The following is a 26,192-nucleotide window of genomic DNA, read 5'->3' as shown; positions in this document are numbered from 1 at the left end:
CTGATCGTTGAGGCACTCTAAAACTATTAGGCTGTTTTGCTCTCTGATGCCCGTGGACCGAGAGAACGTAGAATAACGGAGCGATCGTGTCGCTCCGGAGCCCGAGCGAAAAAATTCTAAGTCCCCGTTCGTGTCGCTCCGGAGCCCGAGCGAAAAAATTCTAAGTCCCCGTTCGTGTCGCTCCGGAACCGAATGTCGACGGAACGAAATGACAACGGTAGATCCTTATTCCTGGTGCTCGTGGCTCTCTAAAACCATACACTTGTTCTCCTCTGTCTCATACCTGTGTCGAGATAATCGAGAATCATGGAGCGTTCGTGTCGCTCCGGAACCGAAAGTCGTCGGTTCGAAACGAGAACGTTGGATCCATATTCCTGATCGTTGAGGCACTCTAAAACTATTAGGCTGTTTTGCTCTCTGATGCCCGTGGACCGAGAGAACGTAGAATAACGGAGCGATCGTGTCGCTCCGGAGCCCGAGCGAAAAAATTCTAAGTCCCCGTTCGTGTCGCTCCGGAGCCCGAGCGAAAAAATTCTAAGTCCCCGTTCGTGTCGCTCCGGAGCCCGAGCGAAAAAATTCTAAGTCCCCGTTCGTGTCGCTCCGGAACCGAATGTCGACGGAACGAAATGACAACGGTAGATCCTTATTCCTGGTGCTCGTGGCTCTCTAAAACCATACACTTGTTCTCCTCTGTCTCTTACCTGTGTCGAGATAATCGAGAATCATGGAGCGTTCGTGTCGCTCCGGAACCGAAAGTCGTCGGTTCGAAACGAGAACGTTAGATCCATATTCCTGATCGTTGAGGCACTCTAAAACTATTAGGCTGTTTTGCTCTCTGATGCCCGTGGACCGAGAGAACGTAGAATAACGGAGCGATCGTGTCGCTCCGGAGCCCGAGCGAAAAAATTCTAAGTCCCCGTTCGTGTCGCTCCGGAGCCCGAGCGAAAAAATTCTAAGTCCCCGTTCGTGTCGCTCCGGAACCGAATGTCGACGGAACGAAATGACAACGGTAAATCCTTATTCCTGGTGCTCGTGGCTCTCTAAAACCATACACTTGTTCTCCTCTGTCTCATACCTGTGTCGAGATAATCGAGAATCATGGAGCGTTCGTGTCGCTCCGGAACCGAAAGTCGTCGGTTCGAAACGAGAACGTTGGATCCATATTCCTGATCGTTGAGGCACTCTAAAACTATTAGGCTGTTTTGCTCTCTGATGCCCGTGGACCGAGAGAACGTAGAATAACGGAGCGATCGTGTCGCTCCGGAGCCCGAGCGAAAAAATTCTAAGTCCCCGTTCGTGTCGCTCCGGAGCCCGAGCGAAAAAATTCTAAGTCCCCGTTCGTGTCGCTCCGGAGCCCGAGCGAAAAAATTCTAAGTCCCCGTTCGTGTCGCTCCGGAACCGAATGTCGACGGAACGAAATGACAACGGTAGATCCTTATTCCTGGTGCTCGTGGCTCTCTAAAACCATACACTTGTTCTCCTCTGTCTCTTACCTGTGTCGAGATAATCGAGAATCATGGAGCGTTCGTGTCGCTCCGGAACCGAAAGTCGTCGGTTCGAAACGAGAACGTTAGATCCATATTCCTGATCGTTGAGGCACTCTAAAACTATTAGGCTGTTTTGCTCTCTGATGCCCGTGGACCGAGAGAACGTAGAATAACGGAGCGATCGTGTCGCTCCGGAGCCCGAGCGAAAAAATTCTAAGTCCCCGTTCGTGTCGCTCCGGAGCCCGAGCGAAAAAATTCTAAGTCCCCGTTCGTGTCGCTCCGGAACCGAATGTCGACGGAACGAAATGACAACGGTAGATCCTTATTCCTGGTGCTCGTGGCTCTCTAAAACCATACACTTGTTCTCCTCTGTCTCATACCTGTGTCGAGATAATCGAGAATCATGGAGCGTTCGTGTCGCTCCGGAACCGAAAGTCGTCGGTTCGAAACGAGAACGTTGGATCCATATTCCTGATCGTTGAGGCACTCTAAAACTATTAGGCTGTTTTGCTCTCTGATGCCCGTGGACCGAGAGAACGTAGAATAACGGAGCGATCGTGTCGCTCCGGAGCCCGAGCGAAAAAATTCTAAGTCCCCGTTCGTGTCGCTCCGGAGCCCGAGCGAAAAAATTCTAAGTCCCCGTTCGTGTCGCTCCGGAACCGAATGTCGACGAAACGAAATGACAACGGTAGATCCTTATTCCTGGTGCTCGTGGCTCTCTAAAACCATACACTTGTTCTCCTCTGTCTCTTACCTGTGTCGAGATAATCGAGAATCATGGAGCGTTCGTGTCGCTCCGGAACCGAAAGTCGTCGGTTCGAAACGAGAACGTTAGATCCATATTCCTGATCGTTGAGGCACTCTAAAACTATTAGGCTGTTTTGCTCTCTGATGCCCGTGGACCGAGAGAACGTAGAATAACGGAGCGATCGTGTCGCTCCGGAGCCCGAGCGAAAAAATTCTAAGTCCCCGTTCGTGTCGCTCCGGAGCCCGAGCGAAAAAATTCTACGTCCCCGTTCGTGTCGCTCCGGAACCGAATGTCGACGGAACGAAATGACAACGGTAGATCCTTATTCCTGGTGCTCGTGGCTCTCTAAAACCATACACTTGTTCTCCTCTGTCTCTTACCTGTGTCGAGATAATCGAGAATCATGGAGCGTTCGTGTCGCTCCGGAACCGAAAGTCGTCGGTTCGAAACGAGAACGTTGGATCCATATTCCTGATCGTTGAGGCACTCTAAAACTATTAGGCTGTTTTGCTCTCTGATGCCCGTGGACCGAGAGAACGTAGAATAACGGAGCGATCGTGTCGCTCCGGAGCCCGAGCGAAAAAATTCTAAGTCCCCGTTCGTGTCGCTCCGGAGCCCGAGCGAAAAAATTCTAAGTCCCCGTTCGTGTCGCTCCGGAACCGAATGTCGACGGAACGAAATGACAACGGTAGATCCTTATTCCTGGTGCTCGTGGCTCTCTAAAACCATACACTTGTTCTCCTCTGTCTCATACCTGTGTCGAGATAATCGAGAATCATGGAGCGTTCGTGTCGCTCCGGAACCGAAAGTCGTCGGTTCGAAACGAGAACGTTGGATCCATATTCCTGATCGTTGAGGCACTCTAAAACTATTAGGCTGTTTTGCTCTCTGATGCCCGTGGACCGAGAGAACGTAGAATAACGGAGCGATCGTGTCGCTCCGGAGCCCGAGCGAAAAAATTCTAAGTCCCCGTTCGTGTCGCTCCGGAGCCCGAGCGAAAAAATTCTAAGTCCCCGTTCGTGTCGCTCCGGAGCCCGAGCGAAAAAATTCTAAGTCCCCGTTCGTGTCGCTCCGGAACCGAATGTCGACGGAACGAAATGACAACGGTAGATCCTTATTCCTGGTGCTCGTGGCTCTCTAAAACCATACACTTGTTCTCCTCTGTCTCTTACCTGTGTCGAGATAATCGAGAATCATGGAGCGTTCGTGTCGCTCCGGAACCGAAAGTCGTCGGTTCGAAACGAGAACGTTAGATCCATATTCCTGATCGTTGAGGCACTCTAAAACTATTAGGCTGTTTTGCTCTCTGATGCCCGTGGACCGAGAGAACGTAGAATAACGGAGCGATCGTGTCGCTCCGGAGCCCGAGCGAAAAAATTCTAAGTCCCCGTTCGTGTCGCTCCGGAGCCCGAGCGAAAAAATTCTAAGTCCCCGTTCGTGTCGCTCCGGAACCGAATGTCGACGGAACGAAATGACAACGGTAGATCCTTATTCCTGGTGCTCGTGGCTCTCTAAAACCATACACTTGTTCTCCTCTGTCTCATACCTGTGTCGAGATAATCGAGAATCATGGAGCGTTCGTGTCGCTCCGGAACCGAAAGTCGTCGGTTCGAAACGAGAACGTTGGATCCATATTCCTGATCGTTGAGGCACTCTAAAACTATTAGGCTGTTTTGCTCTCTGATGCCCGTGGACCGAGAGAACGTAGAATAACGGAGCGATCGTGTCGCTCCGGAGCCCGAGCGAAAAAATTCTAAGTCCCCGTTCGTGTCGCTCCGGAGCCCGAGCGAAAAAATTCTAAGTCCCCGTTCGTGTCGCTCCGGAACCGAATGTCGACGGAACGAAATGACAACGGTAGATCCTTATTCCTGGTGCTCGTGGCTCTCTAAAACCATACACTTGTTCTCCTCTGTCTCTTACCTGTGTCGAGATAATCGAGAATCATGGAGCGTTCGTGTCGCTCCGGAACCGAATGTCGACGGAACGAAATGACAACGGTAGATCCTTATTCCTGGTGCTCGTGGCTCTCTAAAACCATACACTTGTTCTCCTCTGTCTCTTACCTGTGTCGAGATAATCGAGAATCATGGAGCGTTCGTGTCGCTCCGGAACCGAAAGTCGTCGGTTCGAAACGAGAACGTTAGATCCATATTCCTGATCGTTGAGGCACTCTAAAACTATTAGGCTGTTTTGCTCTCTGATGCCCGTGGACCGAGAGAACGTAGAATAACGGAGCGATCGTGTCGCTCCGGAGCCCGAGCGAAAAAATTCTAAGTCCCCGTTCGTGTCGCTCCGGAGCCCGAGCGAAAAAATTCTAAGTCCCCGTTCGTGTCGCTCCGGAACCGAATGTCGACGGAACGAAATGACAACGGTAGATCCTTATTCCTGGTGCTCGTGGCTCTCTAAAACCATACACTTGTTCTCCTCTGTCTCATACCTGTGTCGAGATAATCGAGAATCATGGAGCGTTCGTGTCGCTCCGGAACCGAAAGTCGTCGGTTCGAAACGAGAACGTTGGATCCATATTCCTGATCGTTGAGGCACTCTAAAACTATTAGGCTGTTTTGCTCTCTGATGCCCGTGGACCGAGAGAACGTAGAATAACGGAGCGATCGTGTCGCTCCGGAGCCCGAGCGAAAAAATTCTAAGTCCCCGTTCGTGTCGCTCCGGAGCCCGAGCGAAAAAATTCTAAGTCCCCGTTCGTGTCGCTCCGGAACCGAATGTCGACGGAACGAAATGACAACGGTAGATCCTTATTCCTGGTGCTCGTGGCTCTCTAAAACCATACACTTGTTCTCCTCTGTCTCTTACCTGTGTCGAGATAATCGAGAATCATGGAGCGTTCGTGTCGCTCCGGAACCGAATGTCGACGGAACGAAATGACAACGGTAGATCCTTATTCCTGGTGCTCGTGGCTCTCTAAAACCATACACTTGTTCTCCTCTGTCTCTTACCTGTGTCGAGATAATCGAGAATCATGGAGCGTTCGTGTCGCTCCGGAACCGAAAGTCGTCGGTTCGAAACGAGAACGTTAGATCCATATTCCTGATCGTTGAGGCACTCTAAAACTATTAGGCTGTTTTGCTCTCTGATGCCCGTGGACCGAGAGAACGTAGAATAACGGAGCGATCGTGTCGCTCCGGAGCCCGAGCGAAAAAATTCTAAGTCCCCGTTCGTGTCGCTCCGGAGCCCGAGCGAAAAAATTCTAAGTCCCCGTTCGTGTCGCTCCGGAACCGAATGTCGACGGAACGAAATGACAACGGTAGATCCTTATTCCTGGTGCTCGTGGCTCTCTAAAACCATACACTTGTTCTCCTCTGTCTCATACCTGTGTCGAGATAATCGAGAATCATGGAGCGTTCGTGTCGCTCCGGAACCGAAAGTCGTCGGTTCGAAACGAGAACGTTGGATCCATATTCCTGATCGTTGAGGCACTCTAAAACTATTAGGCTGTTTTGCTCTCTGATGCCCGTGGACCGAGAGAACGTAGAATAACGGAGCGATCGTGTCGCTCCGGAGCCCGAGCGAAAGAATTCTAAGTCCCCGTTCGTGTCGCTCCGGAGCCCGAGCGAAAAAATTCTAAGTCCCCGTTCGTGTCGCTCCGGAACCGAATGTCGACGGAACGAAATGACAACGGTAGATCCTTATTCCTGGTGCTCGTGGCTCTCTAAAACCATACACTTGTTCTCCTCTGTCTCTTACCTGTGTCGAGATAATCGAGAATCATGGAGCGTTCGTGTCGCTCCGGAACCGAAAGTCGTCGGTTCGAAACGAGAACGTTAGATCCATATTCCTGATCGTTGAGGCACTCTAAAACTATTAGGCTGTTTTGCTCTCTGATGCCCGTGGACCGAGAGAACGTAGAATAACGGAGCGATCGTGTCGCTCCGGAGCCCGAGCGAAAAAATTCTAAGTCCCCGTTCGTGTCGCTCCGGAGCCCGAGCGAAAAAATTCTACGTCCCCGTTCGTGTCGCTCCGGAACCGAATGTCGACGGAACGAAATGACAACGGTAGATCCTTATTCCTGGTGCTCGTGGCTCTCTAAAACCATACACTTGTTCTCCTCTGTCTCTTACCTGTGTCGAGATAATCGAGAATCATGGAGCGTTCGTGTCGCTCCGGAACCGAAAGTCGTCGGTTCGAAACGAGAACGTTGGATCCATATTCCTGATCGTTGAGGCACTCTAAAACTATTAGGCTGTTTTGCTCTCTGATGCCCGTGGACCGAGAGAACGTAGAATAACGGAGCGATCGTGTCGCTCCGGAGCCCGAGCGAAAAAATTCTAAGTCCCCGTTCGTGTCGCTCCGGAGCCCGAGCGAAAAAATTCTAAGTCCCCGTTCGTGTCGCTCCGGAACCGAATGTCGACGGAACGAAATGACAACGGTAGATCCTTATTCCTGGTGCTCGTGGCTCTCTAAAACCATACACTTGTTCTCCTCTGTCTCTTACCTGTGTCGAGATAATCGAGAATCATGGAGCGTTCGTGTCGCTCCGGAACCGAAAGTCGTCGGTTCGAAACGAGAACGTTAGATCCATATTCCTGATCGTTGAGGCACTCTAAAACTATTAGGCTGTTTTGCTCTCTGATGCCCGTGGACCGAGAGAACGTAGAATAACGGAGCGATCGTGTCGCTCCGGAGCCCGAGCGAAAAAATTCTAAGTCCCCGTTCGTGTCGCTCCGGAGCCCGAGCGAAAAAATTCTAAGTCCCCGTTCGTGTCGCTCCGGAACCTAATGTCGACGGAACGAAATGACAACGGTAGATCCTTATTCCTGGTGCTCGTGGCTCTCTAAAACCATACACTTGTTCTCCTCTGTCTCTTACCTGTGTCGAGATAATCGAGAATCATGGAGCGTTCGTGTCGCTCCGGAACCGAAAGTCGTCGGTTCGAAACGAGAACGTTAGATCCATATTCCTGATCGTTGAGGCACTCTAAAACTATTAGGCTGTTTTGCTCTCTGATGCCCGTGGACCGAGAGAACGTAGAATAACGGAGCGATCGTGTCGCTCCGGAGCCCGAGCGAAAAAATTCTAAGTCCCCGTTCGTGTCGCTCCGGAGCCCGAGCGAAAAAATTCTAAGTCCCCGTTCGTGTCGCTCCGGAACCGAATGTCGACGGAACGAAATGACAACGGTAGATCCTTATTCCTGGTGCTCGTGGCTCTCTAAAACCATACACTTGTTCTCCTCTGTCTCTTACCTGTGTCGAGATAATCGAGAATCATGGAGCGTTCGTGTCGCTCCGGAACCGAAAGTCGTCGGTTCGAAACGAGAACGTTAGATCCATATTCCTGATCGTTGAGGCACTCTAAAACTATTAGGCTGTTTTGCTCTCTGATGCCCGTGGACCGAGAGAACGTAGAATAACGGAGCGATCGTGTCGCTCCGGAGCCCGAGCGAAAAAATTCTAAGTCCCCGTTCGTGTCGCTCCGGAGCCCGAGCGAAAAAATTCTAAGTCCCCGTTCGTGTCGCTCCGGAACCGAATGTCGACGGAACGAAATGACAACGGTAGATCCTTATTCCTGGTGCTCGTGGCTCTCTAAAACCATACACTTGTTCTCCTCTGTCTCTTACCTGTGTCGAGATAATCGAGAATCATGGAGCGTTCGTGTCGCTCCGGAACCGAATGTCGACGGAACGAAATGACAACGGTAGATCCTTATTCCTGGTGCTCGTGGCTCTCTAAAACCATACACTTGTTCTCCTCTGTCTCTTACCTGTGTCGAGATAATCGAGAATCATGGAGCGTTCGTGTCGCTCCGGAACCGAAAGTCGTCGGTTCGAAACGAGAACGTTAGATCCATATTCCTGATCGTTGAGGCACTCTAAAACTATTAGGCTGTTTTGCTCTCTGATGCCCGTGGACCGAGAGAACGTAGAATAACGGAGCGATCGTGTCGCTCCGGAGCCCGAGCGAAAAAATTCTAAGTCCCCGTTCGTGTCGCTCCGGAGCCCGAGCGAAAAAATTCTAAGTCCCCGTTCGTGTCGCTCCGGAACCGAATGTCGACGGAACGAAATGACAACGGTAGATCCTTATTCCTGGTGCTCGTGGCTCTCTAAAACCATACACTTGTTCTCCTCTGTCTCTTACCTGTGTCGAGATAATCGAGAATCATGGAGCGTTCGTGTCGCTCCGGAACCGAATGTCGACGGAACGAAATGACAACGGTAGATCCTTATTCCTGGTGCTCGTGGCTCTCTAAAACCATACACTTGTTCTCCTCTGTCTCTTACCTGTGTCGAGATAATCGAGAATCATGGAGCGTTCGTGTCGCTCCGGAACCGAAAGTCGTCGGTTCGAAACGAGAACGTTAGATCCATATTCCTGATCGTTGAGGCACTCTAAAACTATTAGGCTGTTTTGCTCTCTGATGCCCGTGGACCGAGAGAACGTAGAATAACGGAGCGATCGTGTCGCTCCGGAGCCCGAGCGAAAAAATTCTAAGTCCCCGTTCGTGTCGCTCCGGAGCCCGAGCGAAAAAATTCTAAGTCCCCGTTCGTGTCGCTCCGGAACCGAATGTCGACGGAACGAAATGACAACGGTAGATCCTTATTCCTGGTGCTCGTGGCTCTCTAAAACCATACACTTGTTCTCCTCTGTCTCATACCTGTGTCGAGATAATCGAGAATCATGGAGCGTTCGTGTCGCTCCGGAACCGAAAGTCGTCGGTTCGAAACGAGAACGTTAGATCCATATTCCTGATCGTTGAGGCACTCTAAAACTATTAGGCTGTTTTGCTCTCTGATGCCCGTGGACCGAGAGAACGTAGAATAACGGAGCGATCGTGTCGCTCCGGAGCCCGAGCGAAAAAATTCTAAGTCCCCGTTCGTGTCGCTCCGGAGCCCGAGCGAAAAAATTCTAAGTCCCCGTTCGTGTCGCTCCGGAACCTAATGTCGACGGAACGAAATGACAACGGTAGATCCTTATTCCTGGTGCTCGTGGCTCTCTAAAACCATACACTTGTTCTCCTCTGTCTCTTACCTGTGTCGAGATAATCGAGAATCATGGAGCGTTCGTGTCGCTCCGGAACCGAAAGTCGTCGGTTCGAAACGAGAACGTTAGATCCATATTCCTGATCGTTGAGGCACTCTAAAACTATTAGGCTGTTTTGCTCTCTGATGCCCGTGGACCGAGAGAACGTAGAATAACGGAGCGATCGTGTCGCTCCGGAGCCCGAGCGAAAAAATTCTAAGTCCCCGTTCGTGTCGCTCCGGAGCCCGAGCGAAAAAATTCTAAGTCCCCGTTCGTGTCGCTCCGGAACCGAATGTCGACGGAACGAAATGACAACGGTAGATCCTTATTCCTGGTGCTCGTGGCTCTCTAAAACCATACACTTGTTCTCCTCTGTCTCTTACCTGTGTCGAGATAATCGAGAATCATGGAGCGTTCGTGTCGCTCCGGAACCGAAAGTCGTCGGTTCGAAACGAGAACGTTAGATCCATATTCCTGATCGTTGAGGCACTCTAAAACTATTAGGCTGTTTTGCTCTCTGATGCCCGTGGACCGAGAGAACGTAGAATAACGGAGCGATCGTGTCGCTCCGGAGCCCGAGCGAAAAAATTCTAAGTCCCCGTTCGTGTCGCTCCGGAGCCCGAGCGAAAAAATTCTAAGTCCCCGTTCGTGTCGCTCCGGAACCGAATGTCGACGGAACGAAATGACAACGGTAGATCCTTATTCCTGGTGCTCGTGGCTCTCTAAAACCATACACTTGTTCTCCTCTGTCTCTTACCTGTGTCGAGATAATCGAGAATCATGGAGCGTTCGTGTCGCTCCGGAACCGAATGTCGACGGAACGAAATGACAACGGTAGATCCTTATTCCTGGTGCTCGTGGCTCTCTAAAACCATACACTTGTTCTCCTCTGTCTCTTACCTGTGTCGAGATAATCGAGAATCATGGAGCGTTCGTGTCGCTCCGGAACCGAAAGTCGTCGGTTCGAAACGAGAACGTTAGATCCATATTCCTGATCGTTGAGGCACTCTAAAACTATTAGGCTGTTTTGCTCTCTGATGCCCGTGGACCGAGAGAACGTAGAATAACGGAGCGATCGTGTCGCTCCGGAGCCCGAGCGAAAAAATTCTAAGTCCCCGTTCGTGTCGCTCCGGAGCCCGAGCGAAAAAATTCTAAGTCCCCGTTCGTGTCGCTCCGGAACCGAATGTCGACGGAACGAAATGACAACGGTAGATCCTTATTCCTGGTGCTCGTGGCTCTCTAAAACCATACACTTGTTCTCCTCTGTCTCTTACCTGTGTCGAGATAATCGAGAATCATGGAGCGTTCGTGTCGCTCCGGAACCGAATGTCGACGGAACGAAATGACAACGGTAGATCCTTATTCCTGGTGCTCGTGGCTCTCTAAAACCATACACTTGTTCTCCTCTGTCTCTTACCTGTGTCGAGATAATCGAGAATCATGGAGCGTTCGTGTCGCTCCGGAACCGAAAGTCGTCGGTTCGAAACGAGAACGTTAGATCCATATTCCTGATCGTTGAGGCACTCTAAAACTATTAGGCTGTTTTGCTCTCTGATGCCCGTGGACCGAGAGAACGTAGAATAACGGAGCGATCGTGTCGCTCCGGAGCCCGAGCGAAAAAATTCTAAGTCCCCGTTCGTGTCGCTCCGGAGCCCGAGCGAAAAAATTCTAAGTCCCCGTTCGTGTCGCTCCGGAACCGAATGTCGACGGAACGAAATGACAACGGTAGATCCTTATTCCTGGTGCTCGTGGCTCTCTAAAACCATACACTTGTTCTCCTCTGTCTCATACCTGTGTCGAGATAATCGAGAATCATGGAGCGTTCGTGTCGCTCCGGAACCGAAAGTCGTCGGTTCGAAACGAGAACGTTGGATCCATATTCCTGATCGTTGAGGCACTCTAAAACTATTAGGCTGTTTTGCTCTCTGATGCCCGTGGACCGAGAGAACGTAGAATAACGGAGCGATCGTGTCGCTCCGGAGCCCGAGCGAAAAAATTCTAAGTCCCCGTTCGTGTCGCTCCGGAGCCCGAGCGAAAAAATTCTAAGTCCCCGTTCGTGTCGCTCCGGAACCGAATGTCGACGGAACGAAATGACAACGGTAGATCCTTATTCCTGGTGCTCGTGGCTCTCTAAAACCATACACTTGTTCTCCTCTGTCTCTTACCTGTGTCGAGATAATCGAGAATCATGGAGCGTTCGTGTCGCTCCGGAACCGAATGTCGACGGAACGAAATGACAACGGTAGATCCTTATTCCTGGTGCTCGTGGCTCTCTAAAACCATACACTTGTTCTCCTCTGTCTCTTACCTGTGTCGAGATAATCGAGAATCATGGAGCGTTCGTGTCGCTCCGGAACCGAAAGTCGTCGGTTCGAAACGAGAACGTTGGATCCATATTCCTGATCGTTGAGGCACTCTAAAACTATTAGGCTGTTTTGCTCTCTGATGCCCGTGGACCGAGAGAACGTAGAATAACGGAGCGATCGTGTCGCTCCGGAGCCCGAGCGAAAAAATTCTAAGTCCCCGTTCGTGTCGCTCCGGAGCCCGAGCGAAAAAATTCTAAGTCCCCGTTCGTGTCGCTCCGGAACCGAATGTCGACGGAACGAAATGACAACGGTAGATCCTTATTCCTGGTGCTCGTGGCTCTCTAAAACCATACACTTGTTCTCCTCTGTCTCTTACCTGTGTCGAGATAATCGAGAATCATGGAGCGTTCGTGTCGCTCCGGAACCGAAAGTCGTCGGTTCGAAACGAGAACGTTAGATCCATATTCCTGATCGTTGAGGCACTCTAAAACTATTAGGCTGTTTTGTTCTCTGATGCCCGTGGACCGAGAGAACGTAGAATAACGGAGCGATCGTGTCGCTCCGGAGCCCGAGCGAAAAAATTCTAAGTCCCCGTTCGTGTCGCTCCGGAGCCCGAGCGAAAAAATTCTAAGTCCCCGTTCGTGTCGCTCCGGAACCGAATGTCGACGGAACGAAATGACAACGGTAGATCCTTATTCCTGGTGCTCGTGGCTCTCTAAAACCATACACTTGTTCTCCTCTGTCTCTTACCTGTGTCGAGATAATCGAGAATCATGGAGCGTTCGTGTCGCTCCGGAACCGAAAGTCGTCGGTTCGAAACGAGAACGTTAGATCCATATTCCTGATCGTTGAGGCACTCTAAAACTATTAGGCTGTTTTGCTCTCTGATGCCCGTGGACCGAGAGAACGTAGAATAACGGAGCGATCGTGTCGCTCCGGAGCCCGAGCGAAAAAATTCTAAGTCCCCGTTCGTGTCGCTCCGGAGCCCGAGCGAAAAAATTCTAAGTCCCCGTTCGTGTCGCTCCGGAACCGAATGTCGACGGAACGAAATGACAACGGTAGATCCTTATTCCTGGTGCTCGTGGCTCTCTAAAACCATACACTTGTTCTCCTCTGTCTCTTACCTGTGTCGAGATAATCGAGAATCATGGAGCGTTCGTGTCGCTCCGGAACCGAAAGTCGTCGGTTCGAAACGAGAACGTTAGATCCATATTCCTGATCGTTGAGGCACTCTAAAACTATTAGGCTGTTTTGCTCTCTGATGCCCGTGGACCGAGAGAACGTAGAATAACGGAGCGATCGTGTCGCTCCGGAGCCCGAGCGAAAAAATTCTAAGTCCCCGTTCGTGTCGCTCCGGAGCCCGAGCGAAAAAATTCTAAGTCCCCGTTCGTGTCGCTCCGGAACCGAATGTCGACGGAACGAAATGACAACGGTAGATCCTTATTCCTGGTGCTCGTGGCTCTCTAAAACCATACACTTGTTCTCCTCTGTCTCTTACCTGTGTCGAGATAATCGAGAATCATGGAGCGTTCGTGTCGCTCCGGAACCGAAAGTCGTCGGTTCGAAACGAGAACGTTAGATCCATATTCCTGATCGTTGAGGCACTCTAAAACTATTAGGCTGTTTTGCTCTCTGATGCCCGTGGACCGAGAGAACGTAGAATAACGGAGCGATCGTGTCGCTCCGGAGCCCGAGCGAAAAAATTCTAAGTCCCCGTTCGTGTCGCTCCGGAGCCCGAGCGAAAAAATTCTAAGTCCCCGTTCGTGTCGCTCCGGAACTGAATGTCGACGGAACGAAATGACAACGGTAGATCCTTATTCCTGGTGCTCGTGGCTCTCTAAAACCATACACTTGTTCTCCTCTGTCTCTTACCTGTGTCGAGATAATCGAGAATCATGGAGCGTTCGTGTCGCTCCGGAACCGAAAGTCGTCGGTTCGAAACGAGAACGTTAGATCCATATTCCTGATCGTTGAGGCACTCTAAAACTATTAGGCTGTTTTGCTCTCTGATGCCCGTGGACCGAGAGAACGTAGAATAACGGAGCGATCGTGTCGCTCCGGAGCCCGAGCGAAAAAATTCTAAGTCCCCGTTCGTGTCGCTCCGGAGCCCGAGCGAAAAAATTCTAAGTCCCCGTTCGTGTCGCTCCGGAACCGAATGTCGACGGAACGAAATGACAACGGTAGATCCTTATTCCTGGTGCTCGTGGCTCTCTAAAACCATACACTTGTTCTCCTCTGTCTCTTACCTGTGTCGAGATAATCGAGAATCATGGAGCGTTCGTGTCGCTCCGGAACCGAAAGTCGTCGGTTCGAAACGAGAACGTTAGATCCATATTCCTGATCGTTGAGGCACTCTAAAACTATTAGGCTGTTTTGCTCTCTGATGCCCGTGGACCGAGAGAACGTAGAATAACGGAGCGATCGTGTCGCTCCGGAGCCCGAGCGAAAAAATTCTAAGTCCCCGTTCGTGTCGCTCCGGAGCCCGAGCGAAAAAATTCTAAGTCCCCGTTCGTGTCGCTCCGGAACCGAATGTCGACGGAACGAAATGACAACGGTAGATCCTTATTCCTGGTGCTCGTGGCTCTCTAAAACCATACACTTGTTCTCCTCTGTCTCTTACCTGTGTCGAGATAATCGAGAATCATGGAGCGTTCGTGTCGCTCCGGAACCGAAAGTCGTCGGTTCGAAACGAGAACGTTAGATCCATATTCCTGATCGTTGAGGCACTCTAAAACTATTAGGCTGTTTTGCTCTCTGATGCCCGTGGACCGAGAGAACGTAGAATAACGGAGCGATCGTGTCGCTCCGGAGCCCGAGCGAAAAAATTCTAAGTCCCCGTTCGTGTCGCTCCGGAGCCCGAGCGAAAAAATTCTAAGTCCCCGTTCGTGTCGCTCCGGAACCGAATGTCGACGGAACGAAATGACAACGGTAGATCCTTATTCCTGGTGCTCGTGGCTCTCTAAAACCATACACTTGTTCTCCTCTGTCTCTTACCTGTGTCGAGATAATCGAGAATCATGGAGCGTTCGTGTCGCTCCGGAACCGAAAGTCGTCGGTTCGAAACGAGAACGTTAGATCCATATTCCTGATCGTTGAGGCACTCTAAAACTATTAGGCTGTTTTGCTCTCTGATGCCCGTGGACCGAGAGAACGTAGAATAACGGAGCGATCGTGTCGCTCCGGAGCCCGAGCGAAAAAATTCTAAGTCCCCGTTCGTGTCGCTCCGGAGCCCGAGCGAAAAAATTCTAAGTCCCCGTTCGTGTCGCTCCGGAACCGAATGTCGACGGAACGAAATGACAACGGTAGATCCTTATTCCTGGTGCTCGTGGCTCTCTAAAACCATACACTTGTTCTCCTCTGTCTCTTACCTGTGTCGAGATAATCGAGAATCATGGAGCGTTCGTGTCGCTCCGGAACCGAAAGTCGTCGGTTCGAAACGAGAACGTTAGATCCATATTCCTGATCGTTGAGGCACTCTAAAACTATTAGGCTGTTTTGCTCTCTGATGCCCGTGGACCGAGAGAACGTAGAATAACGGAGCGATCGTGTCGCTCCGGAGCCCGAGCGAAAAAATTCTAAGTCCCCGTTCGTGTCGCTCCGGAGCCCGAGCGAAAAAATTCTAAGTCCCCGTTCGTGTCGCTCCGGAACTGAATGTCGACGGAACGAAATGACAACGGTAGATCCTTATTCCTGGTGCTCGTGGCTCTCTAAAACCATACACTTGTTCTCCTCTGTCTCTTACCTGTGTCGAGATAATCGAGAATCATGGAGCGTTCGTGTCGCTCCGGAACCGAAAGTCGTCGGTTCGAAACGAGAACGTTAGATCCATATTCCTGATCGTTGAGGCACTCTAAAACTATTAGGCTGTTTTGCTCTCTGATGCCCGTGGACCGAGAGAACGTAGAATAACGGAGCGATCGTGTCGCTCCGGAGCCCGAGCGAAAAAATTCTAAGTCCCCGTTCGTGTCGCTCCGGAGCCCGAGCGAAAAAATTCTAAGTCCCCGTTCGTGTCGCTCCGGAACCGAATGTCGACGGAACGAAATGACAACGGTAGATCCTTATTCCTGGTGCTCGTGGCTCTCTAAAACCATACACTTGTTCTCCTCTGTCTCTTACCTGTGTCGAGATAATCGAGAATCATGGAGCGTTCGTGTCGCTCCGGAACCGAAAGTCGTCGGTTCGAAACGAGAACGTTAGATCCATATTCCTGATCGTTGAGGCACTCTAAAACTATTAGGCTGTTTTGCTCTCTGATGCCCGTGGACCGAGAGAACGTAGAATAACGGAGCGATCGTGTCGCTCCGGAGCCCGAGCGAAAAAATTCTAAGTCCCCGTTCGTGTCGCTCCGGAGCCCGAGCGAAAAAATTCTAAGTCCCCGTTCGTGTCGCTCCGGAACCGAATGTCGACGGAACGAAATGACAACGGTAGATCCTTATTCCTGGTGCTCGTGGCTCTCTAAAACCATACACTTGTTCTCCTCTGTCTCTTACCTGTGTCGAGATAATCGAGAATCATGGAGCGTTCGTGTCGCTCCGGAACCGAAAGTCGTCGGTTCGAAACGAGAACGTTAGATCCATATTCCTGATCGTTGAGGCACTCTAAAACTATTAGGCTGTTTTGCTCTCTGATGCCCGTGGACCGAGAGAACGTAGAATAACGGAGCGATCGTGTCGCTCCGGAGCCCGAGCGAAAAAATTCTAAGTCCCCGTTCGTGTCGCTCCGGAGCCCGAGCGAAAAAATTCTAAGTCCCCGTTCGTGTCGCTCCGGAACCGAATGTCGACGGAACGAAATGACAACGGTAGATCCTTATTCCTGGTGCTCGTGGCTCTCTAAAACCATACACTTGTTCTCCTCTGTCTCTTACCTGTGTCGAGATAATCGAGAATCATGGAGCGTTCGTGTCGCTCCGGAACCGAAAGTCGTCGGTTCGAAACGAGAACGTTAGATCCATATTCCTGATCGTTGAGGCACTCTAAAACTATTAGGCTGTTTTGCTCTCTGATGCCCGTGGACCGAGAGAACGTAGAATAACGGAGCGATCGTGTCGCTCCGGAGCCCGAGCGAAAAAATTCTAAGTCCCCGTTCGTGTCGCTCCGGAGCCCGAGCGAAAAAATTCTAAGTCCCCGTTCGTGTCGCTCCGGAACCGAATGTCGACGGAACGAAATGACAACGGTAGATCCTTATTCCTGGTGCTCGTGGCTCTCTAAAACCATACACTTGTTCTCCTCTGTCTCTTACCTGTGTCGAGATAATCGAGAATCATGGAGCGTTCGTGTCGCTCCGGAACCGAAAGTCGTCGGTTCGAAACGAGAACGTTAGATCCATATTCCTGATCGTTGAGGCACTCTAAAACTATTAGGCTGTTTTGCTCTCTGATGCCCGTGGACCGAGAGAACGTAGAATAACGGAGCGATCGTGTCGCTCCGGAGCCCGAGCGAAAAAATTCTAAGTCCCCGTTCGTGTCGCTCCGGAGCCCGAGCGAAAAAATTCTAAGTCCCCGTTCGTGTCGCTCCGGAACCGAATGTCGACGGAACGAAATGACAACGGTAGATCCTTATTCCTGGTGCTCGTGGCTCTCTAAAACCATACACTTGTTCTCCTCTGTCTCTTACCTGTGTCGAGATAATCGAGAATCATGGAGCGTTCGTGTCGCTCCGGAACCGAAAGTCGTCGGTTCGAAACGAGAACGTTAGATCCATATTCCTGATCGTTGAGGCACTCTAAAACTATTAGGCTGTTTTGCTCTCTGATGCCCGTGGACCGAGAGAACGTAGAATAACGGAGCGATCGTGTCGCTCCGGAGCCCGAGCGAAAAAATTCTAAGTCCCCGTTCGTGTCGCTCCGGAGCCCGAGCGAAAAAATTCTAAGTCCCCGTTCGTGTCGCTCCGGAACCGAATGTCGACGGAACGAAATGACAACGGTAGATCCTTATTCCTGGTGCTCGTGGCTCTCTAAAACCATACACTTGTTCTCCTCTGTCTCTTACCTGTGTCGAGATAATCGAGAATCATGGAGCGTTCGTGTCGCTCCGGAACCGAAAGTCGTCGGTTCGAAACGAGAACGTTAGATCCATATTCCTGATCGTTGAGGCACTCTAAAACTATTAGGCTGTTTTGCTCTCTGATGCCCGTGGACCGAGAGAACGTAGAATAACGGAGCGATCGTGTCGCTCCGGAGCCCGAGCGAAAAAATTCTAAGTCCCCGTTCGTGTCGCTCCGGAGCCCGAGCGAAAAAATTCTAAGTCCCCGTTCGTGTCGCTCCGGAACCGAATGTCGACGGAACGAAATGACAACGGTAGATCCTTATTCCTGGTGCTCGTGGCTCTCTAAAACCATACACTTGTTCTCCTCTGTCTCTTACCTGTGTCGAGATAATCGAGAATCATGGAGCGTTCGTGTCGCTCCGGAACCGAAAGTCGTCGGTTCGAAACGAGAACGTTAGATCCATATTCCTGATCGTTGAGGCACTCTAAAACTATTAGGCTGTTTTGCTCTCTGATGCCCGTGGACCGAGAGAACGTAGAATAACGGAGCGATCGTGTCGCTCCGGAGCCCGAGCGAAAAAATTCTAAGTCCCCGTTCGTGTCGCTCCGGAGCCCGAGCGAAAAAATTCTAAGTCCCCGTTCGTGTCGCTCCGGAACCGAATGTCGACGGAACGAAATGACAACGGTAGATCCTTATTCCTGGTGCTCGTGGCTCTCTAAAACCATACACTTGTTCTCCTCTGTCTCTTACCTGTGTCGAGATAATCGAGAATCATGGAGCGTTCGTGTCGCTCCGGAACCGAAAGTCGTCGGTTCGAAACGAGAACGTTAGATCCATATTCCTGATCGTTGAGGCACTCTAAAACTATTAGGCTGTTTTGCTCTCTGATGCCCGTGGACCGAGAGAACGTAGAATAACGGAGCGATCGTGTCGCTCCGGAGCCCGAGCGAAAAAATTCTAAGTCCCCGTTCGTGTCGCTCCGGAGCCCGAGCGAAAAAATTCTAAGTCCCCGTTCGTGTCGCTCCGGAACCGAATGTCGACGGAACGAAATGACAACGGTAGATCCTTATTCCTGGTGCTCGTGGCTCTCTAAAACCATACACTTGTTCTCCTCTGTCTCTTACCTGTGTCGAGATAATCGAGAATCATGGAGCGTTCGTGTCGCTCCGGAACCGAAAGTCGTCGGTTCGAAACGAGAACGTTAGATCCATATTCCTGATCGTTGAGGCACTCTAAAACTATTAGGCTGTTTTGCTCTCTGATGCCCGTGGACCGAGAGAACGTAGAATAACGGAGCGATCGTGTCGCTCCGGAGCCCGAGCGAAAAAATTCTAAGTCCCCGTTCGTGTCGCTCCGGAGCCCGAGCGAAAAAATTCTAAGTCCCCGTTCGTGTCGCTCCGGAACCGAATGTCGACGGAACGAAATGACAACGGTAGATCCTTATTCCTGGTGCTCGTGGCTCTCTAAAACCATACACTTGTTCTCCTCTGTCTCTTACCTGTGTCGAGATAATCGAGAATCATGGAGCGTTCGTGTCGCTCCGGAACCGAAAGTCGTCGGTTCGAAACGAGAACGTTAGATCCATATTCCTGATCGTTGAGGCACTCTAAAACTATTAGGCTGTTTTGCTCTCTGATGCCCGTGGACCGAGAGAACGTAGAATAACGGAGCGATCGTGTCGCTCCGGAGCCCGAGCGAAAAAATTCTAAGTCCCCGTTCGTGTCGCTCCGGAGCCCGAGCGAAAAAATTCTAAGTCCCCGTTCGTGTCGCTCCGGAACCGAATGTCGACGGAACGAAATGACAACGGTAGATCCTTATTCCTGGTGCTCGTGGCTCTCTAAAACCATACACTTGTTCTCCTCTGTCTCTTACCTGTGTCGAGATAATCGAGAATCATGGAGCGTTCGTGTCGCTCCGGAACCGAAAGTCGTCGGTTCGAAACGAGAACGTTAGATCCATATTCCTGATCGTTGAGGCACTCTAAAACTATTAGGCTGTTTTGCTCTCTGATGCCCGTGGACCGAGAGAACGTAGAATAACGGAGCGATCGTGTCGCTCCGGAGCCCGAGCGAAAAAATTCTAAGTCCCCGTTCGTGTCGCTCCGGAGCCCGAGCGAAAAAATTCTAAGTCCCCGTTCGTGTCGCTCCGGAACCGAATGTCGACGGAACGAAATGACAACGGTAGATCCTTATTCCTGGTGCTCGTGGCTCTCTAAAACCATACACTTGTTCTCCTCTGTCTCTTACCTGTGTCGAGATAATCGAGAATCATGGAGCGTTCGTGTCGCTCCGGAACCGAAAGTCGTCGGTTCGAAACGAGAACGTTAGATCCATATTCCTGATCGTTGAGGCACTCTAAAACTATTAGGCTGTTTTGCTCTCTGATGCCCGTGGACCGAGAGAACGTAGAATAACGGAGCGATCGTGTCGCTCCGGAGCCCGAGCGAAAAAATTCTAAGTCCCCGTTCGTGTCGCTCCGGAGCCCGAGCGAAAAAATTCTAAGTCCCCGTTCGTGTCGCTCCGGAACCGAATGTCGACGGAACGAAATGACAACGGTAGATCCTTATTCCTGGTGCTCGTGGCTCTCTAAAACCATACACTTGTTCTCCTCTGTCTCTTACCTGTGTCGAGATAATCGAGAATCATGGAGCGTTCGTGTCGCTCCGGAACCGAAAGTCGTCGGTTCGAAACGAGAACGTTAGATCCATATTCCTGATCGTTGAGGCACTCTAAAACTATTAGGCTGTTTTGCTCTCTGATGCCCGTGGACCGAGAGAACGTAGAATAACGGAGCGATCGTGTCGCTCCGGAGCCCGAGCGAAAAAATTCTAAGTCCCCGTTCGTGTCGCTCCGGAGCCCGAGCGAAAAAATTCTAAGTCCCCGTTCGTGTCGCTCCGGAACCGAATGTCGACGGAACGAAATGACAACGGTAGATCCTTATTCCTGGTGCTCGTGGCTCTCTAAAACCATACACTTGTTCTCCTCTGTCTCTTACCTGTGTCGAGATAATCGAGAATCATGGAGCGTTCGTGTCGCTCCGGAACCGAAAGTCGTCGGTTCGAAACGAGAACGTTAGATCCATATTCCTGATCGTTGAGGCACTCTAAAACTATTAGGCTGTTTTGCTCTCTGATGCCCGTGGACCGAGAGAACGTAGAATAACGGAGCGATCGTGTCGCTCCGGAGCCCGAGCGAAAAAATTCTAAGTCCCCGTTCGTGTCGCTCCGGAGCCCGAGCGAAAAAATTCTAAGTCCCCGTTCGTGTCGCTCCGGAACCGAATGTCGACGGAACGAAATGACAACGGTAGATCCTTATTCCTGGTGCTCGTGGCTCTCTAAAACCATACACTTGTTCTCCTCTGTCTCTTACCTGTGTCGAGATAATCGAGAATCATGGAGCGTTCGTGTCGCTCCGGAACCGAAAGTCGTCGGTTCGAAACGAGAACGTTAGATCCATATTCCTGATCGTTGAGGCACTCTAAAACTATTAGGCTGTTTTGCTCTCTGATGCCCGTGGACCGAGAGAACGTAGAATAACGGAGCGATCGTGTCGCTCCGGAGCCCGAGCGAAAAAATTCTAAGTCCCCGTTCGTGTCGCTCCGGAGCCCGAGCGAAAAAATTCTAAGTCCCCGTTCGTGTCGCTCCGGAACCGAATGTCGACGGAACGAAATGACAACGGTAGATCCTTATTCCTGGTGCTCGTGGCTCTCTAAAACCATACACTTGTTCTCCTCTGTCTCTTACCTGTGTCGAGATAATCGAGAATCATGGAGCGTTCGTGTCGCTCCGGAACCGAAAGTCGTCGGTTCGAAACGAGAACGTTAGATCCATATTCCTGATCGTTGAGGCACTCTAAAACTATTAGGCTGTTTTGCTCTCTGATGCCCGTGGACCGAGAGAACGTAGAATAACGGAGCGATCGTGTCGCTCCGGAGCCCGAGCGAAAAAATTCTAAGTCCCCGTTCGTGTCGCTCCGGAGCCCGAGCGAAAAAATTCTAAGTCCCCGTTCGTGTCGCTCCGGAACCGAATGTCGACGGAACGAAATGACAACGGTAGATCCTTATTCCTGGTGCTCGTGGCTCTCTAAAACCATACACTTGTTCTCCTCTGTCTCTTACCTGTGTCGAGATAATCGAGAATCATGGAGCGTTCGTGTCGCTCCGGAACCGAAAGTCGTCGGTTCGAAACGAGAACGTTAGATCCATATTCCTGATCGTTGAGGCACTCTAAAACTATTAGGCTGTTTTGCTCTCTGATGCCCGTGGACCGAGAGAACGTAGAATAACGGAGCGATCGTGTCGCTCCGGAGCCCGAGCGAAAAAATTCTAAGTCCCCGTTCGTGTCGCTCCGGAGCCCGAGCGAAAAAATTCTAAGTCCCCGTTCGTGTCGCTCCGGAACCGAATGTCGACGGAACGAAATGACAACGGTAGATCCTTATTCCTGGTGCTCGTGGCTCTCTAAAACCATACACTTGTTCTCCTCTGTCTCTTACCTGTGTCGAGATAATCGAGAATCATGGAGCGTTCGTGTCGCTCCGGAACCGAAAGTCGTCGGTTCGAAACGAGAACGTTAGATCCATATTCCTGATCGTTGAGGCACTCTAAAACTATTAGGCTGTTTTGCTCTCTGATGCCCGTGGACCGAGAGAACGTAGAATAACGGAGCGATCGTGTCGCTCCGGAGCCCGAGCGAAAAAATTCTAAGTCCCCGTTCGTGTCGCTCCGGAGCCCGAGCGAAAAAATTCTAAGTCCCCGTTCGTGTCGCTCCGGAACCGAATGTCGACGGAACGAAATGACAACGGTAGATCCTTATTCCTGGTGCTCGTGGCTCTCTAAAACCATACACTTGTTCTCCTCTGTCTCTTACCTGTGTCGAGATAATCGAGAATCATGGAGCGTTCGTGTCGCTCCGGAACCGAAAGTCGTCGGTTCGAAACGAGAACGTTAGATCCATATTCCTGATCGTTGAGGCACTCTAAAACTATTAGGCTGTTTTGCTCTCTGATGCCCGTGGACCGAGAGAACGTAGAATAACGGAGCGATCGTGTCGCTCCGGAGCCCGAGCGAAAAAATTCTAAGGTCCCCGTTCGTGTCGCTCCGGAGCCCGAGCGAAAAAATTCTAAGTCCCCGTTCGTGTCGCTCCGGAACCGAATGTCGACGGAACGAAATGACAACGGTAGATCCTTATTCCTGGTGCTCGTGGCTCTCTAAAACCATACACTTGTTCTCCTCTGTCTCTTACCTGTGTCGAGATAATCGAGAATCATGGAGCGTTCGTGTCGCTCCGGAACCGAAAGTCGTCGGTTCGAAACGAGAACGTTAGATCCATATTCCTGATCGTTGAGGCACTCTAAAACTATTAGGCTGTTTTGCTCTCTGATGCCCGTGGACCGAGAGAACGTAGAATAACGGAGCGATCGTGTCGCTCCGGAGCCCGAGCGAAAAAATTCTAAGTCCCCGTTCGTGTCGCTCCGGAGCCCGAGCGAAAAAATTCTAAGTCCCCGTTCGTGTCGCTCCGGAACCGAATGTCGACGGAACGAAATGACAACGGTAGATCCTTATTCCTGGTGCTCGTGGCTCTCTAAAACCATACACTTGTTCTCCTCTGTCTCTTACCTGTGTCGAGATAATCGAGAATCATGGAGCGTTCGTGTCGCTCCGGAACCGAAGTCGTCGGTTCGAAACGAGAACGTTAGATCCATATTCCTGATCGTTGAGGCACTCTAAAACTATTAGGCTGTTTTGCTCTCTGATGCCCGTGGACCGAGAGAACGTAGAATAACGGAGCGATCGTGTCGCTCCGGAGCCCGAGCGAAAAAATTCTAAGTCCCCGTTCGTGTCGCTCCGGAGCCCGAGCGAAAAAATTCTAAGTCCCCGTTCGTGTCGCTCCGGAACCGAATGTCGACGGAACGAAATGACAACGGTAGATCCTTATTCCTGGTGCTCGTGGCTCTCTAAAACCATACACTTGTTCTCCTCTGTCTCTTACCTGTGTCGAGATAATCGAGAATCATGGAGCGTTCGTGTCGCTCCGGAACCGAAAGTCGTCGGTTCGAAACGAGAACGTTAGATCCATATTCCTGATCGTTGAGGCACTCTAAAACTATTAGGCTGTTTTGCTCTCTGATGCCCGTGGACCGAGAGAACGTAGAATAACGGAGCGATCGTGTCGCTCCGGAGCCCGAGCGAAAAAATTCTAAGTCCCCGTTCGTGTCGCTCCGGAGCCCGAGCGAAAAAATTCTAAGTCCCCGTTCGTGTCGCTCCGGAACCGAATGTCGACGGAACGAAATGACAACGGTAGATCCTTATTCCTGGTGCTCGTGGCTCTCTAAAACCATACACTTGTTCTCCTCTGTCTCTTACCTGTGTCGAGATAATCGAGAATCATGGAGCGTTCGTGTCGCTCCGGAACCGAAAGTCGTCGGTTCGAAACGAGAACGTTAGATCCATATTCCTGATCGTTGAGGCACTCTAAAACTATTAGGCTGTTTTGCTCTCTGATGCCCGTGGACCGAGAGAACGTAGAATAACGGAGCGATCGTGTCGCTCCGGAGCCCGAGCGAAAAAATTCTAAGTCCCCGTTCGTGTCGCTCCGGAGCCCGAGCGAAAAAATTCTAAGTCCCCGTTCGTGTCGCTCCGGAACCGAATGTCGACGGAACGAAATGACAACGGTAGATCCTTATTCCTGGTGCTCGTGGCTCTCTAAAACCATACACTTGTTCTCCTCTGTCTCTTACCTGTGTCGAGATAATCGAGAATCATGGAGCGTTCGTGTCGCTCCGGAACCGAAAGTCGTCGGTTCGAAACGAGAACGTTAGATCCATATTCCTGATCGTTGAGGCACTCTAAAACTATTAGGCTGTTTTGCTCTCTGATGCCCGTGGACCGAGAGAACGTAGAATAACGGAGCGATCGTGTCGCTCCGGAGCCCGAGCGAAAAAATTCTAAGTCCCCGTTCGTGTCGCTCCGGAGCCCGAGCGAAAAAATTCTAAGTCCCCGTTCGTGTCGCTCCGGAACCGAATGTCGACGGAACGAAATGACAACGGTAGATCCTTATTCCTGGTGCTCGTGGCTCTCTAAAACCATACACTTGTTCTCCTCTGTCTCTTACCTGTGTCGAGATAATCGAGAATCATGGAGCGTTCGTGTCGCTCCGGAACCGAAAGTCGTCGGTTCGAAACGAGAACGTTAGATCCATATTCCTGATCGTTGAGGCACTCTAAAACTATTAGGCTGTTTTGCTCTCTGATGCCCGTGGACCGAGAGAACGTAGAATAACGGAGCGATCGTGTCGCTCCGGAGCCCGAGCGAAAAAATTCTAAGTCCCCGTTCGTGTCGCTCCGGAGCCCGAGCGAAAAATTCTAAGTCCCCGTTCGTGTCGCTCCGGAACCGAATGTCGACGGAGACGAAATGACAACGGTAGATCCTTAGTCCTGGTGCTCGTGGCTCTCTAAAACCATACACTTGTTCTCCTCTGTCTCTTACCTGTGTCGAGATAATCGAGAATCATGGAGCGTTCGTGTCGCTCCGGAACCGAAAGTCGTCGGTTCCGAAACGAGAACGTTAGATCCATATTCCTGATCGTTGAGGCACTCTAAAACTATTAGGCTGTTTTGCTCTCTGATGCCCGTGGACCGAGAGAACGTAGAATAACGGAGCGATCGTGTCGCTCCGGAGCCCGAGCGAAAAAATTCTAAGTCCCCGTTCGTGTCGCTCCGGAGCCCGAGCGAAAAAATTCTAAGTCCCCGTTCGTGTCGCTCCGGAACCGAATGTCGACGGAACGAAATGACAACGGTAGATCCTTATTCCTGGTGCTCGTGGCTCTCTAAAACCATACACTTGTTCTCCTCTGTCTCTTACCTGTGTCGAGATAATCGAGAATCATGGAGCGTTCGTGTCGCTCCGGAACCGAAAGTCGTCGGTTCGAAACGAGAACGTTAGATCCATATTCCTGATCGTTGAGGCACTCTAAAACTATTAGGCTGTTTTGCTCTCTGATGCCCGTGGACCGAGAGAACGTAGAATAACGGAGCGATCGTGTCGCTCCGGAGCCCGAGCGAAAAAATTCTAAGTCCCCGTTCGTGTCGCTCCGGAGCCCGAGCGAAAAAATTCTAAGTCCCCGTTCGTGTCGCTCCGGAACCGAATGTCGACGGAACGAAATGACAACGGTAGATCCTTATTCCTGGTGCTCGTGGCTCTCTAAAACCATACACTTGTTCTCCTCTGTCTCTTACCTGTGTCGAGATAATCGAGAATCATGGAGCGTTCGTGTCGCTCCGGAACCGAAAGTCGTCGGTTCGAAACGAGAACGTTAGATCCATATTCCTGATCGTTGAGGCACTCTAAAACTATTAGGCTGTTTTGCTCTCTGATGCCCGTGGACCGAGAGAACGTAGAATAACGGAGCGATCGTGTCGCTCCGGAGCCCGAGCGAAAAAATTCTAAGTCCCCGTTCGTGTCGCTCCGGAGCCCGAGCGAAAAAATTCTAAGTCCCCGTTCGTGTCGCTCCGGAACCGAATGTCGACGGAACGAAATGACAACGGTAGATCCTTATTCCTGGTGCTCGTGGCTCTCTAAAACCATACACTTGTTCTCCTCTGTCTCTTACCTGTGTCGAGATAATCGAGAATCATGGAGCGTTCGTGTCGCTCCGGAACCGAAAGTCGTCGGTTCGAAACGAGAACGTTAGATCCATATTC

This window comes from Calliopsis andreniformis, unplaced genomic scaffold (genome assembly GCF_051401765.1).
Source record: "Calliopsis andreniformis isolate RMS-2024a unplaced genomic scaffold, iyCalAndr_principal scaffold0386, whole genome shotgun sequence".
NCBI lineage: Eukaryota > Metazoa > Arthropoda > Insecta > Hymenoptera > Andrenidae > Calliopsis > Calliopsis andreniformis.
Note: the sequence above shows the minus strand (reverse complement) of the source record.